The sequence below is a fragment of the Helianthus annuus genome, chromosome 3 (assembly GCF_002127325.2).
Source record: "Helianthus annuus cultivar XRQ/B chromosome 3, HanXRQr2.0-SUNRISE, whole genome shotgun sequence".
NCBI classification, from domain to species: Eukaryota; Viridiplantae; Streptophyta; class Magnoliopsida; order Asterales; family Asteraceae; genus Helianthus; species Helianthus annuus.
The window spans coordinates 163,765,227-163,782,441 of NC_035435.2; positions in this window are offsets into that span (position 1 = coordinate 163,765,227).

Here is a 17,215-nt window from a genome sequence, read left to right on the forward strand (position 1 = left end):
TCCAAGTTAGCCAGCACCTAATTTGTTATTTATATAAGAAATCTACAATAAAAACCTAAATCCAACATATAACATGTTAAGACCATTATTAAAAACATTAGAACTTAAACTTACAACACTAATGATAGAAGGAAGCCATCCTTTGTATAATGCATGCAAGCCTTCTTCACGGAGTACTGTAGCAAGAGCATGTGCAATTCATCCATACTGGCTAGTGGCTAGGAGATTTATAAGTCTGCAAGTAAAAAAAATATAGTGAAAAAACTTAATCTAACCTATGTTGTCAAAGGCGCAAGGCGGACTCAAGGCGAATAGGCCTTGCCTGGAGCCTAGACACAAGCTGCAAAAAAAGCGCATGCCCGAGATAAGTAAGGCGCAATAATATATGTGTATATATATATATATATTACGTATATAAAACTGTTATGACTCCCTAAACATATTTAAAAAAACTAATATAATTAGAAATTATAATCATCTAACCTATATCAAAAACTTTAGAACCCGTTTAAAATATCTGATTCGAAGAACCACCTTGCATTACATTTCAATTTATATTCGTCATATCTCTAGTCTTAAATCCATTGTCCATATTCAAACCAACATCTTCAATCCAACTAAAGTTTGCAATGTAATTAATAAAAAACATACAAAATATGTAAATTAAAATAAAATCTTTAATCGGAAAAACTGATTTACTAACAAAAAGGGTATATAACTGATACAAACGATGGTTTTAGCAAAAGGTATATAACAACAATTCAACCTAATAACCTAAAAAAGAGGAAACAGGAGCATACATCGTAAAGAAAAATAGAAGACTCAACGACAACCATAATGGAGAATCAACATATACTCTTTATTAAAAAAAAACACAGACCTGTTAATAGAGCTGGCTCCAGATCAACTTGTTGGAACCCTAGCCGTGAATGCTGGGGGTGGCGGCTAGCGCATTCTGTCGTCGAACCAATTAACCAAAGCATGGATACAGTAGATAAAGAAAAGGATTAACAATCCGAAAAAGAAATTCTTACCTGATGCTTGAATCCGTGGATGTTTTCGTAAAGTTGGATGTTTAAACGGCATGCGACATCTGTTAGCAAGCAAGAGTAAATGCATATAATTCAAATCAGTTTTCGTAATGAAATTTAATTTGAAATGTATTGGCATTTGTACATAATGTACCTTCACTTCATCCATCTTCAAGTTAGATTTCATGGCATTGTGCAATATCCTAGTTTTAGGGGATCGTTATAATTAGTTTCCCCTTTGTACAACATACCAATTCCACATCCAGATCATCAATCAGCTATTCTGCACAAATTTTCTATAAATTTCAGGCCATATTTTCTTTAATTTCATAACATTGTTCTAAAATTGAAAGTTGAATCTTTGGATAAACATTTTTAATTCTTCAATTTAAGCGCTTAGGTAGAATAATGGTGAAACATGATTACCATTATGTGACATTTGACCCACTTGAAATGAACTACAAAATTTGAAATGAAAAAAAAAGAAAGCTAAACGTGGGAGCCAAGGAGCCATATACCTTTTTTGGAACTTTCTCATAAACTCAATAAGAAACTTCCAACAAACCTTCTCTGTTGCTCGCTCTTACGCTGCAAGAACTCATGGATCAGTAATTTAAAGAAAATCATGTATATTTTTTCTCACGGCAATAAAAAGGTTTAGAGAGTAAATGATCAGTCATTATCTTTCCATCATTCCAAAATCAAATGATATACCAGCCTTCCACCATCATGTCATCAACAACTATATTACCAGGATGCTAAATCAAAAAGGGAGATTATTTTAATCATTTTCTACATGTGAACTGTATGTACACATAGAATTTAATATATGTAACTTTAAAATAGATTTATTTTGAGTTCTTATGATTTCACACAATCAGGGTTCAAAGACTATGAAGTATCTAGTATTAAGAAGCACGTAAAATTGATCCATAATCAAAGAAAGAGACAGAGAGAATAATAAAACATTTTACTGGTGGCTCCATTATTTCACCCTGAATCGTAAAAAATTATTGCAGCACTGAATCACCGATGCCTCCATAGCAGTTCCAACATTTTGACCCATCTAATGACCTGCATAAAAATATATATGATGCAAAGACAATTCCGCCAAAACAAAAACATGACTCCACCAATCAAACACTTATAATAAATCGATTAGACCGGAAACATCGACTTAAATGAAACACGAATGATAATTATCTAGAAAAATTCACAATCGATTACGACCAAACTCTAGAAAGCGTCGATGTTGATGAACAAAAACCCTCAAGCGACTCATGTTGGGGATTTTGACCATTACATACAAGAGTATTAGGAATGAATATGAAGAGTTTAAAAATCCAGTACCTGTTTGATTTAATATAATGAATATTAACGATGCTTGACAAGAAGGTTATGATGAAAATAAACGAAGATCGCACGACTGAAATTGAGGAGCACCAGATGAACATCACATGTTGAACTTGGCAACATCGATTGTGATTTGTGAGAGAAGATGGATATTCGGTTAGTAGCTTCTCAAGGAAAAATGAAAAGGAATTAGGGTTACATATATATATATGACCCGAAATCAATGGGTCGGGTTAGAAAAAAGAAAGATCCGCGTGATTTTTTTGGCTGCGTATTGAGTTTCCCGCCAAAACCCAATCCTAGAGGCTCTAATCTAATGCCACATCAGCCCAAATCTTCTTGTTTATTATATATAATAGATTATTTATTTTAAATTTAATGCATACTTCTCATTTATAATATAAACTAGGTTAGAACCCTGTGTATTACATGGGTTGAATAAAATAAATATACTTAGTAACTACATACGTTTTTTGCAATAAGATCTTATTAATTTATTTAATTAAAATTTTAAATTTGAATCCGGAAGTAATGTATGTCACACCCCCAAAATACCACCTAGGGAATGTCCCTGTTAGGCGTGTGACGTACCAATAACGAGCCACTGAATTACATTGAACGCGTACAAGTTTCAAAATAAAATCCTTAACTATTAATGTAAAATACCATCAACGAGTTACATGAAAACCAACATGTTCAGCGGAAGCAAATAGTAAACCAAAGTTAAATTGTTCAAAACCAATGTATACTGTCAATAATCAATCACATGAATCCTTCCAGTCGACCCATGACCACTCCAGCTACTCCAGACAGCAAGTTCCAATGCAAGACATCTAACGATCTACAAGCATGCAAACAAGTGTGTCAGACGACGCTGGTGAGTTCAAAGTTTTGTTAACGCGTTTCGTTACCAGATATGTGTATAAAACAGTTAAACGATTTGATTTGATGTTGTTATTAACTCGATTACCGAAATGGCTACAAGATGTGTTTGCCCAACCCCAATGTCTCTATCAAAACATTGGTCATGCTTTAAGGAAATTAGTTCACGCCCGTCCTCCCCGGTACGGTGTGAGGGTGCCAAACCTAATAGCGCTATCAACTAATAACCTCGTTGCCTCCCCGAAAACTGTCGGTAGATGTAAGGGGTCTTATGTGATAGAAACTGAGTATAATAACAAACATCCCAATAAACAAGCGTTCCTCCCCGGAACGTCACCCCATATCCCTCCCCGGGATGCATGCTTGGAAAAAGAGCAGTGAACTCACCTTTGATTTGCTCGGTAAGATTATTTAATTGTTAATAATTGCTCAAACGCGTCCTATCATGATTTACCAACCACAATCAGTTTTACATTCCCGTTGTACCACATATTTTATCACACAATACACATGCTACGTTCATGAAATATTCACATCTTTTATGCAAGATATAACAGTTAACCATATCACACACGATCCAAGTTAACACAGTTGATCCCGTCCCTATTGTTATTACCACTAATAACTAGAATCCCATTCTATCCGATTACACAAGAGGTGGGCTTGGCTGGTGACCCGAGGTCACGCAGCCCAGCCAGAAATCAAATGGGTTACACAGTCCCCCTTCAGCCCCTCGACCCATTATATACAATCAATTACCCGCCGGCCCACTAACCGAAAGCTCCTCACGTGTTTTACATTATTATTCAGCAGCCCATTAACCATGTGTTTACCCTAAAGTGTGGCCCAATAACATGCCCCTCCCAATACCTCACCAAGGCCATACTCACATGGTATGATCACAGTTCCGTAATGGTCAAAACAACTTGTATAATGTATATTACTGTTTTAAATTCTCACTAGTGACCTTATTTGTTTTACTCAATCTCAGGTTAATCAGGAATGCATATGCCACGATCAAATATAACCTATCATAGAATATAGATCATACCTCTACAAAGTCATCACATCATATAAAAAAAACATGGCACCTTGGTTCGGTTATCATATATCATCAACATCACTTATTTAACATTCAATTACAAGTACCCTTCTAACGTATCAATTTCGTGTCACGTAATTATCATTCACATAACATAAAACTATCAGACCGTTTCCTAAAGCAACACTATCAAGACATAGTTCATGTGGAAACAAGATCATGGATTGATGACAACAACACTACATAATCAACATAATAATCGATACACTAATCATATCATATTTTCACTACCCAAACCTAGTACGCATACTACCCTAATCATTCATGTACATCACATTCATGCAATCAAGATCACACACACAAACACGATTATTAATACAAATCAAACTTGAGAAATCACTAACCCAACAAACTTGATCCACTAGAATGATGTCACGAGAGAGGGGGGGGTATCCACTGTCGTGCATAGAAGATATAAGAGAGTAGGAGATTGTTTGAGTTTTATGATAATAAGAATATAATACATATACATAAAAGGTACTAGTTTGGGGATGTTGCTCCTGTTGACCGAACTGGGCCTAAGCCTTTAGAAAATTTGTGAAAGATGCTCTCAAACTTCGTCCAATATGCTTCTGATCGACCCAGCCTCCCTTTAAATATAATTGGTTGCTTGTTGCCTACTGTTTGAAAAATAATAGCCTGCCTCCCTAATTGCTTGCGTGAAAGTTAATTGGGCCTAAGCCCACACACTTGGAATTCCACAACCAAAGGTAAAAGTGATGGGTTGGGCTCTAATCTAGTTGGGTTCTCTTTGTGCTTCAAAGATTTGGGATGCGACCCAATTAAAACCACCATTTTAAATGAAAACACGATGACGTAGCCCAATTATATACACGGCACAGGATTCGGGCCCAATTTACACACTTACACTGTAACACCTTGAAAATTCATGTCCAATAATCTATAAACACGTGTCATAAGCTCTGAACGTGAGAAAGAATACTTAGAGGGACTAAAGTTGACAAACGGGGGAAACTATGCGAATATAAGGGTCCAAAGTGTCAACAATGGATAAATATATTCAAAAATAGCACTACATAATGCTTATACCTTCAAACGAATAAATCATAGATCATACGAAGCTAAATACGAAAGAAAGTGAGGAATTACAAACCATAGGGGCTAAAAGTGTCAACATGTGCAAAGTATACCTCTGAGTGACCTTTTGGCGGACCCGAAGCTTTGTAACGATAAAATATACTCACTAGAATATGTGGCTAAAATTTCATAAAGTTTTGTTATCGTATGAGAAAGTTATGATCAAATTCGTATACGAAGGATTAAAAGCGTCAACGTTGAATTTTAAGGCCTTATGAGTAGTTACAAAGTTAGTCAAGGACTTAACTAAGTTAGTAAGAGTCCCAAGACCCTTAAAAATAAGGTTAGAGGGCTGAAAATGCAATTTAGGGACTTAAAACCACGTTACAAAGGATCAGGGACCAAAAGTGCAAAGTTTAAACTTGTTTGGTAGGTTCTGACAGGCCAGGCGGCCCGCGTAAGAGCCCCTTATGGGCTTACGCGGCCCGCGTCAGAGTTCCAGCGACAGAAACTTTTGCACAGCTGCCTGTTAAGGCTGTTAACCGACTTAAAACGTTTGTTTTACATACCAGGGGCTGCCCCAATGGTATTTCATGCATAGGGGGCACCGGTAATGATCTTGTATCAGTTGTAGACCATGGTGGCACCATCTTGTGAGATCAAATTTAGTATATAAGGAGCATAAGTTGTGAACAATTTGTTCATTCACTTGCATAAGTTCATAACTCAACTTCTGGAGCTCTCTGATCAGCAAGCCAACTTCCTAGTGGTCCCTAATCCTAATTAGGACTCTTGTAAGTGTCCTTAACCCTTCTAAATTCGTTTTAGCTTAGTTAATTAGCTAAAAGTCAAACCGTCGTAATTAAGGTTTGACTTCGAGATTAGTCAATAATTACTCAGTAATATCTCGAATTAAAAATACCTTTGAGTAGGTAATTATGTGGGTAACAAACCCTTAAAAGGGTATTTCCAGATTCCCACTCTAACTATGTTAATTGTCGAATCAAAGCTTACTTTAAAAAGTCAACAGAATGCTTATTTTCAAATTAATGCATAATTAGCAATGTAGTATACATGCAACCTGTTTGATCATTAAAATAACTTGGTAATTAATGTAAGAACATGTTCCAACATGTTCAACTCGACAATTTTCAGTTTAGGCTCGGTTCGGAGCCGAAAGTCGCATAGTTTGACTATTGCTTTGACTATCAGTTCTGACCCGTTTAAGCCAAGTTTAGGATTCCCTTAAAGCTTATTTTGGACCTATTTACATGTTAGTATAACTCTCTGAGATTATACAACTTGGTTCATTAAATATCCTATTCACATGCATGTTTCCGTTAATCGCTTATATGTTGACCATTATGCCTAAATGACCTTAAAAAGTGATTTTTGAAAATGTAAAAGGGTAGACACCTTAGCTACTGATTTATAAACTTGCACCCAAAATTTGAGATCAGTTTGAGGTCTAGATTAAGAGTTATGCTCATTAGCGTAATTAAGAGCTTTTTTATTAATTAAAAAGCATAAATTGCATATAGCCTATATACCAAAATTTTTATACAAAACCTTATACCTACTATTATAAAATAATATTTTGGGATTTTTGGAGATTTTTATTTTTTTTTTAGGCTGAGCATAACTTAGTGTTCTAAGCTTAATTCGGTTTATGTCGGTTTTGCCCCTTTTGGCTATAAAATGAGTTTTATAAACTCTATTGACCCCAAACCTTTTTTTACTAATCTAATATGTTAAATAAAGTATTTTGAGCCTTCTGGAATTTTAAAAATATCATCTTTTTATACAAAACCCGGAAATGGCTCCAAATCGCCTTTTTAAGCGTTTTTAACGCATAAGTATGTACTAGAACCTCTTTAAGCATATAGGGTTGAAACCTACTGATGTACTTAGCAAGATTTTTATATTTTACCTGTAGGCAAATATTTCAAACTCAGAATTACAGTTTTGACATTTTAGACCTATGTGAAATTACCAAAATGCCCCTACGGTGCATAGTATGGTTATAAGTTATAAATTTCACATATATTTGATACCCTACTGTTATAACTTAGTAAATTAAGTATAATTGCTGATTTAATCAGACCTGTACCTCAGGTTATCATTTAAATTTTTATACACCCTTTAAAATAACCAAAATGCCCTTATGAGGCATAGTTTTGGTTTAAAACCATTTGGGGCATGATGGAAGGTATCATTCTGATATCGCAACATATTTTAGGCATATTAACTTCAGAAACATGTATATGACTCTTATGGTTACTCGTTACGCACTTTACGCGTTCGGATCGGCTTATGTAACTAGTTTACCCATTTTAGCCGAAACGGGTCAAACCATATTATTTCGGTCTCAAAATCCAGAATGTGATTATGTTACCCATATTAAACAAGCATGCAAGCTTGTCGGGTCAAAGCCACATTCTAAAACGGTCTTCGCTTTATCGTGCGTTTAAAACCGTAATCTTTATATAAAACTAACCGGTCTAAGCTTAAGACCCGTTAGGATTCTAATAGGTTATTAAAACCTTAATTCCAGATATAGGAGCCTAGTAAAAGCTATGTGCACTTGCTGTATTTGATTTATACTTTGCTCAGGTAAATACTTTTAACTTATTTTCCCTTATACGGGCTTGGGGTACGGTATATAAAATACCGCTTGGTCGGGTAATTGACCTTAACCGGTCGGTGGTTAATTGTTGTCAAAAGAATCCGTTTAAAAATGTTGTTTTGTTTGTTTAACGCCTTTGGGGGTTTAATGACCATGTCCCGGATATCCTTGGCATCATTCAAAGAACGGCCACGACCTTAGCACACGAGTGTAGGCGTACACCCGTAGTGCATTTCAATAAAGTATAATCGTCAGTCGAGAGAAGTCTCGCGGCGGAATTATATTAAGTAGTGTGTCTATTAATCTTTAACCCGGTACGACCCGGGCAACTGAACGCATAACAGACATGTAATTCTTTTACAAGATTATAAGCAAATAATTATCCCAAGTTATAAAAAGTTTTGTGCCGCGGGCATACAAATCAATTTTAAACATTTTTCAAAATGAGTCAGTTAAATTGTATTTACCAGTGTAAACTGACGTATTTTCCAAAAAGGCTAAGTGCAAGTACTACGCGTAATAGGCTGGCCACTCCTTAGCATCAGTATAAGTCTCGCAAGCTTAGGATGCATGAAGTCTGTTGAATAAAAGTCTCATCTTTGTTTCGGATCCGCCTGTGGATCTATTTCGACTATTTTGTGATACTTGGATATTACAATATTATTAAGTTGAAATAAATCTTTCTTTTGCTTCCGCTGTGCATTTATATATTGTATGTTTGACTATGACGATATCAACTACGTCACGAAACCCCCACCGGTGACACGTGGAAAATAGGGGTGTGACATACACACATTTACTCAAATACATAATACATTTAGCAATTATATTGCAGTCACAAGCGTTTACCAATTTTATCGTCGCAGGGAAAATACGAAAGAGAAATAACGAGAAACAAGATCACGTGACTAAGAGATACTGACCTTGAAAGTTAGGGTTGTCACATCATCCCCAACTTGAAAGAAATTTCGTCCCGAAATTTGACAAGTAAGCACAGAGAAATGAAGTGAGAAATCAAAATTGTTGTGGATTTTCCTCAGGTGCCACATCATCCCCAACTTGAAGAGGAATTTCGTCCCGAAATTCACCAGTTTTACCAGTATTAGATTGGTCGTCAGGAAAAAAAATTGAGGATACTTGAGTTTCATCTGATCTTCACGCTCCCACGTGAACTCCGGTCCATGTCTTGAGTTCCAACAACTCTCACAATTGAAATTCGACTGTATTAACAATGTGTTCCTCACAACGGTGTCACGAGTGTTGCGTCGAACAGACGCTCCTTTAGGTTCGAGACATAATTGACATCGTGTACATTACCAAATTCGTCAGGTAACTCGAGTTCGCGAGCCATATCGTCAATCCGTTCCAAAATCCAAATGTCCTAGTGTACCGCAAACTAAGTTGGCCAAATTTTCCATAGTGTACCGCACCCTCCCAGGGTGAGACTTCCGCTACGTTCGTCTTCAGTTAACTCCCAGTGTTCCCTAAGCTTATCAGCTTCCATGATGGTCACATGTTGCCGCCAAACGATTTCCGATCTGGACAATCTTCTCATGAGGTTCGAGTACAAACTTTGAATCGGTGATTAGGTTGTCACCCACCTTAGTCTAATAAGGAGGTTGGCATTGCCATCCATGAAATGCCTCAAACAGAGCTTGTATGCATACTAAAACGGTAACGGCTGCAATAGAGCTTACCCAAAGATAAGTGTCCTTCCCAATTTTTTACTATAGTCAATCACGCGCATGCTCGCAGCATGTCTTCGCGTGTCAGGATGGTCCGTTACTCTGCCCGGTTGCCCTACAGTGATAAGTAATGCTCATGTCCAGGTGTGAGCCAAGGGTGTTGCGTATTGCCGGTCATAAATCAGGTATAGCTCGAAATCAAAAGGTAACAGAAGCTGGCACCTCGTGTCTAAAAGTCGCCTCTCTCAGAGGATCATTCACAGCTATGAAGTCTCGTCAGTTTCCTTAATTGAAAGAAAATGTGCTGATAACGTGAGACAATCAACGATCACCCTGGTGACACTGTTTCCATTTTGAGTTGTAAGTAGACTAGTGCTAGATTCCACGACAATCTGTTCTCATTTCCATAAGGGTGTTTCTGGTTGCTGATACTGTACCTTGACTTTCCGACCAGTCAAACATCATTCCCATGCATAGCTAGGTGGGCCTTCATGCCCGATTACCAATACAAGGCTTATAAATTCTAATGTCTCGCATCAAAACCCAGACGATTAGAATATCAAGGCCGGGGTGCTTTGCGTAATACAAATTCTCTACAGTTACTGAATAATGAGATCCACATTCGTTCGATGAGATAGCGAATATCGTCCGGCCTGCCAAGGTTGCTTCTCCATGCCCCGCATGGGTTCAACTTGAAAATTTTCTCCCTTCAGCTCTCCAGCTTGAACAGAGCGAATCTGATCAGGTAAGTTAGAGTCGATAGTGAGCTACAAAGCTCATACACGTTCAAGTTCCACTGTCGTAATCCTCTCAAATGTTCCATCCAGCGATTTCATTTACTGATTTAGCTCTTTCGAAACCTGGGTACACGGGAGGCCCTTGTGATTGGTCTAAGTAACGCATTCGGTACCGTCCCAATAATGTCTCCAAGTAAACCCAAAAAAAACCATGGTTTCCACCACTGGTTGTGTGTCGTGCAATTACCCTTTGGAACTCCATTACGTAAGTCTGTCGACGTGTAACTGGGACTCTGATTCGAACCATAATGATATACCATCGAATCACCCGCACCCTCGGGTAGGGACGATGCTTCAGCGCCTTGCAGAGTTGGGATTCGGAAGCTGAAAAGACGTCCTCTTGTCCTGTCTTTCACGAACACAGCACCCGGCTGTGGTAAAGAGATTTAAGCTGCACGACTTCCAAAAATCCTGCGATTATCTGGGATAGCATCAAGCGAGACCAAGAAATTGTTGTATCCTCAAACGGGTCTTAGCGAGATCCACGTGCATTCCCACTTCGTTGATTATATGACCCAAAAAGGTTACCTCTCGAATTCAGAAGTTACATTTATTAAGACTTCGCGCGGTGTGGCTCCTCCCTCAGGAGCTCTCAAATAAGATACAAAGCTGTCCATGATGCTCTTTTATCCTGGAAAGGATTCAAAACGTCACCCAATATGTAACACCTTGAAAATTTATGTCCAATAATGTATAAACACGTGTCATAAGTTCTGAACGTGTGAAAGAATACTTTGGAGGGACTAAAGTTGGCAAACGGGGAAACTATGTGAATATAAGGATCCAAAGTGTCAACAATGGATAAATATATTCTAAAATAGCCCTACATAATGTTTATACCTTCCAACGAATAAATCATGGATCATACGAAGCTAAAATAAATGAAAGAAAGTAAGGAATTACAAACTACAGGGGCTAAAAGTGTCAACATGTGCAAAGTATACCTCTGAGTGACCTTTTGGCAGACCCGAAGCTTGTAACGATAAAATATACTCACTAGAATATGTGGTTAAAATTTCATAAAGTTTCGTTATCGTATGAGAAAGTTATGATCAAATTCGTATTCGAGGGGTTAAAAGCGTCAACATTGAATTCTATGGCCTTATGAGTGGTTACAAGGTTAGTCAAGGACTTAACCAAGTTAGTAAAAGTCCCAAGACCCTTAAAAATCAAGTTAGAAGGCTGAAAATGCAAATTAGGGACTTAAAACCACGCTACAAAGGACCAGGGACTGAAAATGCAAACTTTGAAACTTGTTTGGCAGGTTTTGCCGGTCCAGGCGGCCCGCATTAGAATCCCCTATAACCTCAAGCGGGCCGCGTCAGGGTGCCAGCGACAGAAAACACCTGCAGGTGTCTGTCCAGCCTGTTTAACCGACTTAAATGGGTTGTTTTCTTATACCAGAGGTTCCTCCAATGGTTTTTCATGCATAGGGGCACCTGTAAACATCTGGTAACAAGTGTAGACTTGTTTGGCATCATCTAAGGGACTTGAAATTGTTATAAAAGGAGCCTAATGTTGTAACCATTTGTGCATTCATTTGCAAAGTGTTGACAACTCAACTTCTGGAGCTCTCTGGATAGCAAGCACTCTTCCTTAGCATCCCTAAGCATAATTAGGACTCTTGTAAGTGTCCTTAACCTTTCTAAATTCGTTTTAGCTTAGTTAATTAGCTAAAAGTCAAACCTTCGTAATCAAGGTTTGACTTCGGGATTAGTCTATAATTACTCACTAATATCCCGAATTAAAAATACCTTTAAGTAGGTAATTATGTGGGTAACAAACCCTTAAAAGGGTATTTCCAGATTCCCACTCTAACTATGTTAATTGTCGAGTCAAAGCTTGTTATAAAAAGTCAACAGAAAGGTTATTTGCGAATTAATGCATAATTAGCAATGTAGGATACATGCAACCTTTTTCATCATTAAAATAACTTGGTAATTAATGTAAGATCATGTTCCAACATGTTCAACTCGACAATTTTCAGTTTAGGCTCGGTTTGGAACCGAAAGTCGCAAAGTTTGACTATTGCTTTGACTATCAGTTCTGACCCGTTTAAGCCAAGATTAGGATTACCTTAGAGCTTCTTTTGGACCTATTTGCATGTTAGTATAACTCTCTGAGATTATACAACTTGGTTCATTAGATATCCTATTCACATGCATGTTTCCGTTAATCGCTTATATGTTGACCATTATGCCCATTTGACCTTAAAATGTGATTTTTTGAAAATGTAAAAGAGTAGACACCTTAGCTACTGATTTATAAACTTGCACCCAAAATTTGAGGTCAGTTTGAGGTCTAGATTAAGAGTTATGCTCAATAGCGTAATTAAGAGCTTCTTTACTAATTAAATGGCGTAAATTGCATATAGCCTATCAAAACCCAAATTTTTATACCAAACTTTTTACCCACTGTTATAAAATAATATTTTGGGATTTTTGGAGATTTTTATTTATTTTTAGGCTGAGCATAACTTAGTGTTCTAAGATTAATTCGGTTTATGCCGGTTTTGCCCTTTTTAGCCATAAAATGAGTTTTACAAATCCTTTTGACCTCAAACCAATTTCTACTGATTTGTTATGATAAATAAATTATTTTGAGCCTTCTGGAATATTAAAAATATCAGCTTTTTACTGAAAACCCGGAAATGGCTCCAAATCGCCTTTTTAAGCGTTTTTAACGCATAAGTGTGCACTAGAACCTTATTAAGCTTAAGGGATTGAACCTACTGATGTAATCAGTGAATTTTTATATTTTTAAACAGTAGGTAAATGTTTTGAACTCAGAATTCCAGAATTGACCTTTTAGGCACATGTGAAATTACCAAAATACCCCTACGGTGCATAGTAAGGTTAAAGATAATAAATTTCACATAGATTTGCCACCCTACTGTTATAACTTAGTAAATTAAGTATATTTACTAATTTAACCAGACCTGTAACTCATGTTATTATTTTAACCTTTTTACACCTTGTAAAATGACCAAAACGCCCTTAGGAGGCATAGTTTTGGTTTAAAACCATTTGGGGCATAATGGAAGGTATCATTCTGATATCACAACATATTTTAGGCATATTAACTTCAGAAACTTGTATTTGACTCTTATGGTTACTCGTTACGCACTATACGCGTTCGGATCGGCTTACGTGACTAGTTTGGCCATTTTTAGCCGAAACGGGTCAAACCATATCTTTTGGTCTCAAAATCCAGAATGTGATTATGTTACCCATATTAAACAAGCATGCAAGCTTGTTGGGTCAAAACCCCACATTCTAAAACGGTCTTCGCCTTATTGTGCGTTTAAAACTGTAATCTTCCTTTATAACTAACCGGTCTAAGCTTAAGACCCGTTAGAATTCTGATAGGTTATTAAAACCTTAATTTCCAGATCTAGGAGCCCAGTAAAAGATACGTGCACTCGCTATATTTGGTTTATACTTTGCTCAGGTAAATAGTTTAACTTATTTTCCCTATACGGGCTTGGGGTACGGTATATAAAATACCGCTTGGTCGGGGAATTGACCTTAACCAGTTGATGGCTAAGTGTTGTCAAATTAACCCGTTTAAAAATGCTGTTTTGTTTGTTTAACGCCTTTGGGGGTTTAATGACCATGTCCCGGATATCCTTGGCATCATTCAAAGAATGGCCACGACCTTAGCACACGGGTGTAGGCGTACACCCGTTGTGCATTTCTTTAAAGTATAATCGTCGGTCGAGAGAAGTCTTGCGGCGGAATTATATTAAGTGGTGTGTCTATTAATCTTTAACCCGGCACGACCCGGGCCACTGAACGCATAACGAACATGTAATTCTTTTACAAGATTATTAAGCAAATAATTATCCCAAGTTATAAAAAGTTTTATGCCACAAGCATTTAAATCAATTTTAAACATTCTCAAAATGAGTCAGTTAAATTGTATTTACCAGTGTAAACTGACGTATTTTCCAAAAAGGCTAAGTGCAGGTACTACGTGTAATAGGCTGGTCACTCCTTAAGCATTCATAGAAGTCTCGCAAGCTTAGGATGCATAAAGTCTGTTGAAATGAAGTTTCCTTTTCGACTATTTTGTGATACTTGAATATTACAATATTTAAAGTTGAAATAAATCTTTCTTTGCTTCCGCTGTGCATTTATATTTTTGTATGTTTGACTATGACGATATCAACTACGTCACGGAATCCCCCACCGGTGACACGTGGAAAATTTGGGGTGTGACACAATAGCATGGTCGGTTCACATGGTCTATAAAGCTGCTGGTGTGATAATTACCCCAATGGTCATGGAATACAAAGTCGTATGGCCGAATTGCGTCTGAGAAGCCACTTTAAGAACATTCCCCCCTTGGACTTGCATCTGCTAATAGTTTGTTCGTATATCAATCCTTGAATGAAAGTTCGTCCCTTGCAACTAGTTGACATGTTGTCAATACATGGTCGAGGCAAACAGTTCCCAACTGTCGCCTTGATGAGTTCTCGATAGTCAGTACCCGCACAAAAAGGCTTATTTTCACGAATGAAACTGGGGCTCCCCAAAGCGAAAACTAGATTCCTGTCCAACAGTTCTCGTAGTAGCTTATACAGTTCTTGCAACCCTCTCGGTGCAAGACGGTAAGAGTGTGAGTACTCGGAGCTGCCTCTGGCGTGAGATCAACTGAGATTCCGACTAACAGTTGTGGTAGTAAACCTGAAAGTTCCTCGAATAACACACTGAGATGAGTCACAACAATTGGTGGATCCTCGATCCTATTTTCCTTAGACTTATCATCAGAAACGGTTGCTAATATAACAGGGTCATCCCTCTGTAGACGCTTCTGGGCCCTCATAGCCAAAATGGTGCTAGCCCTTGCACCAGTCTAACGCTTTAGAACAAATAACAATTCACCACGCAAAATTTTCTCCCCACTGGGTACATTCACGCGAGTTCTGGATAACCAATCCACACTAACTACTGCATTGTAGCCATCAAGGTTAGTAGAAAGAAGATCGGTGTCGAATACCTGTCCCACAAGGTCGAGTTTGCATTCCAACTAACATATGCGGTTTCATCTAACTTGCCATCAGTCGATTCCACAGCAGGTTCGGTTTCAAGAAGCATCAGGGTTAAGCAAAGCAGTGACGAAGCGATTAGTTACTAAGAATGTGTAGGCCACCATGTTGCTATAATCCTGGCGTCGCCCTCGCCAATCCTAAATGTCCTTCGCGAGTACCATATCCAGTGTTGTTGCTACTGCTACTAGAATTCCCGAAACTGTCACTGCTCCTTGGGTTGTTGGCATCTTGCCTTAACATCGGCCATTCCCTGTTGAAGCCACCATCATTTCCATACCGAAAGTCATGATTTGCGAGTACCTTGATGTCATCGTGACTGTTGCTTCTAATGCTGTTGCTCGAAATGGAGTCCTGCGATCTTTCACCAGCAATGTCCATCTCTTCACATTCCGTGCCACGTTCCAAGGCGCTACTCATTGTGCTGGCAGTTACACATTCCACATCATGGTCAATTGTCATCATTTATGTCCTGATTGATTCGTAAAAGTCGGCTCCCATAAGTTGTTGACTAGGGCTTAGGATTCGTTTGGAGTCAAATCGTTGATGTTCGTTGTTAGTAACTAGAGTCGTTCAAATGCTGAAGTCGGTAGAGTACTACATTTACCCTCTTGTCCATCGTTCTTCCAAGTTGATTAAATACTACACGGTTTGCTGCGAGAGTGTTGCAAAAGTGATCGCACCTCTGGATCTAATGCGCCAAATCTTTGAGTTCCACCATACGATGAGAAGTGAGAAAGGTTAATCATGGACGTTGCAACACCCAACTCAGGGACGTTTGTACCAGCATCTAACATTCTACACGGTTCGCTAGGCATTCAGATGGGTGTTCGGGGAATACTCGATAGCATCGAGATTCGAAAGGATTCAGAGAGAGGTGAAAAGGTCACATTCTAGTAGGAGACGATCACTGTTATGACTCCTATAAATATATTACGTTTCACACTGATCAAATAACAGAGGGGAACCCCTTCTTCACTTGTTAAGCCTCACTGGGACTCACTTACACCCCACATTATTATTATGTGTGCACCCACAATAATATTGTGATTTGCATGTTCATCTCAGTTCCTCCTAACTCATGTCGAATGGTTCCTCAAACTCGAGTAGCAACAAAGAGCATCATAAAACGTGAGTCATGAATGTTTAGGGAAATACCACCCTATCAGTCATATAACACGTGCAAGTCATACGTAAATTCATACTGTTGTGTTAAACGTGCAATCACATGTAATATCATATGTAAGTGTTCACTAGTTACACAGTACAATGAGTACACAAAAGGCAAACCTTGCAATCTGGAGCTGAGTGTCATGGTCGTATTCTTTGTTGTAAAAAATGTTCGGTTATAGTCTGGTTTTATAAAAACATTTTAAAACCAAGTTCACTATAACCAGTGGCTCTGATGCCAAACTGTCACACCTCCAAAATACCACCTAGGGAATGTCCCTGTTAGGCGTGTGACGTACCAATAACGAGCCACTGAATTACATTGAACGCGTACAAGTTTCAAAATAAAATCCTTAACTATTAATGTAAAATACCATCAACGAGTTACATGAAAACCAACATGTTCAGCAGAAGCAAATAGTAAACCAAAGTTAAATTGTTCAAAACCAATGTATACTGTCAATAATCAATCACATGAATC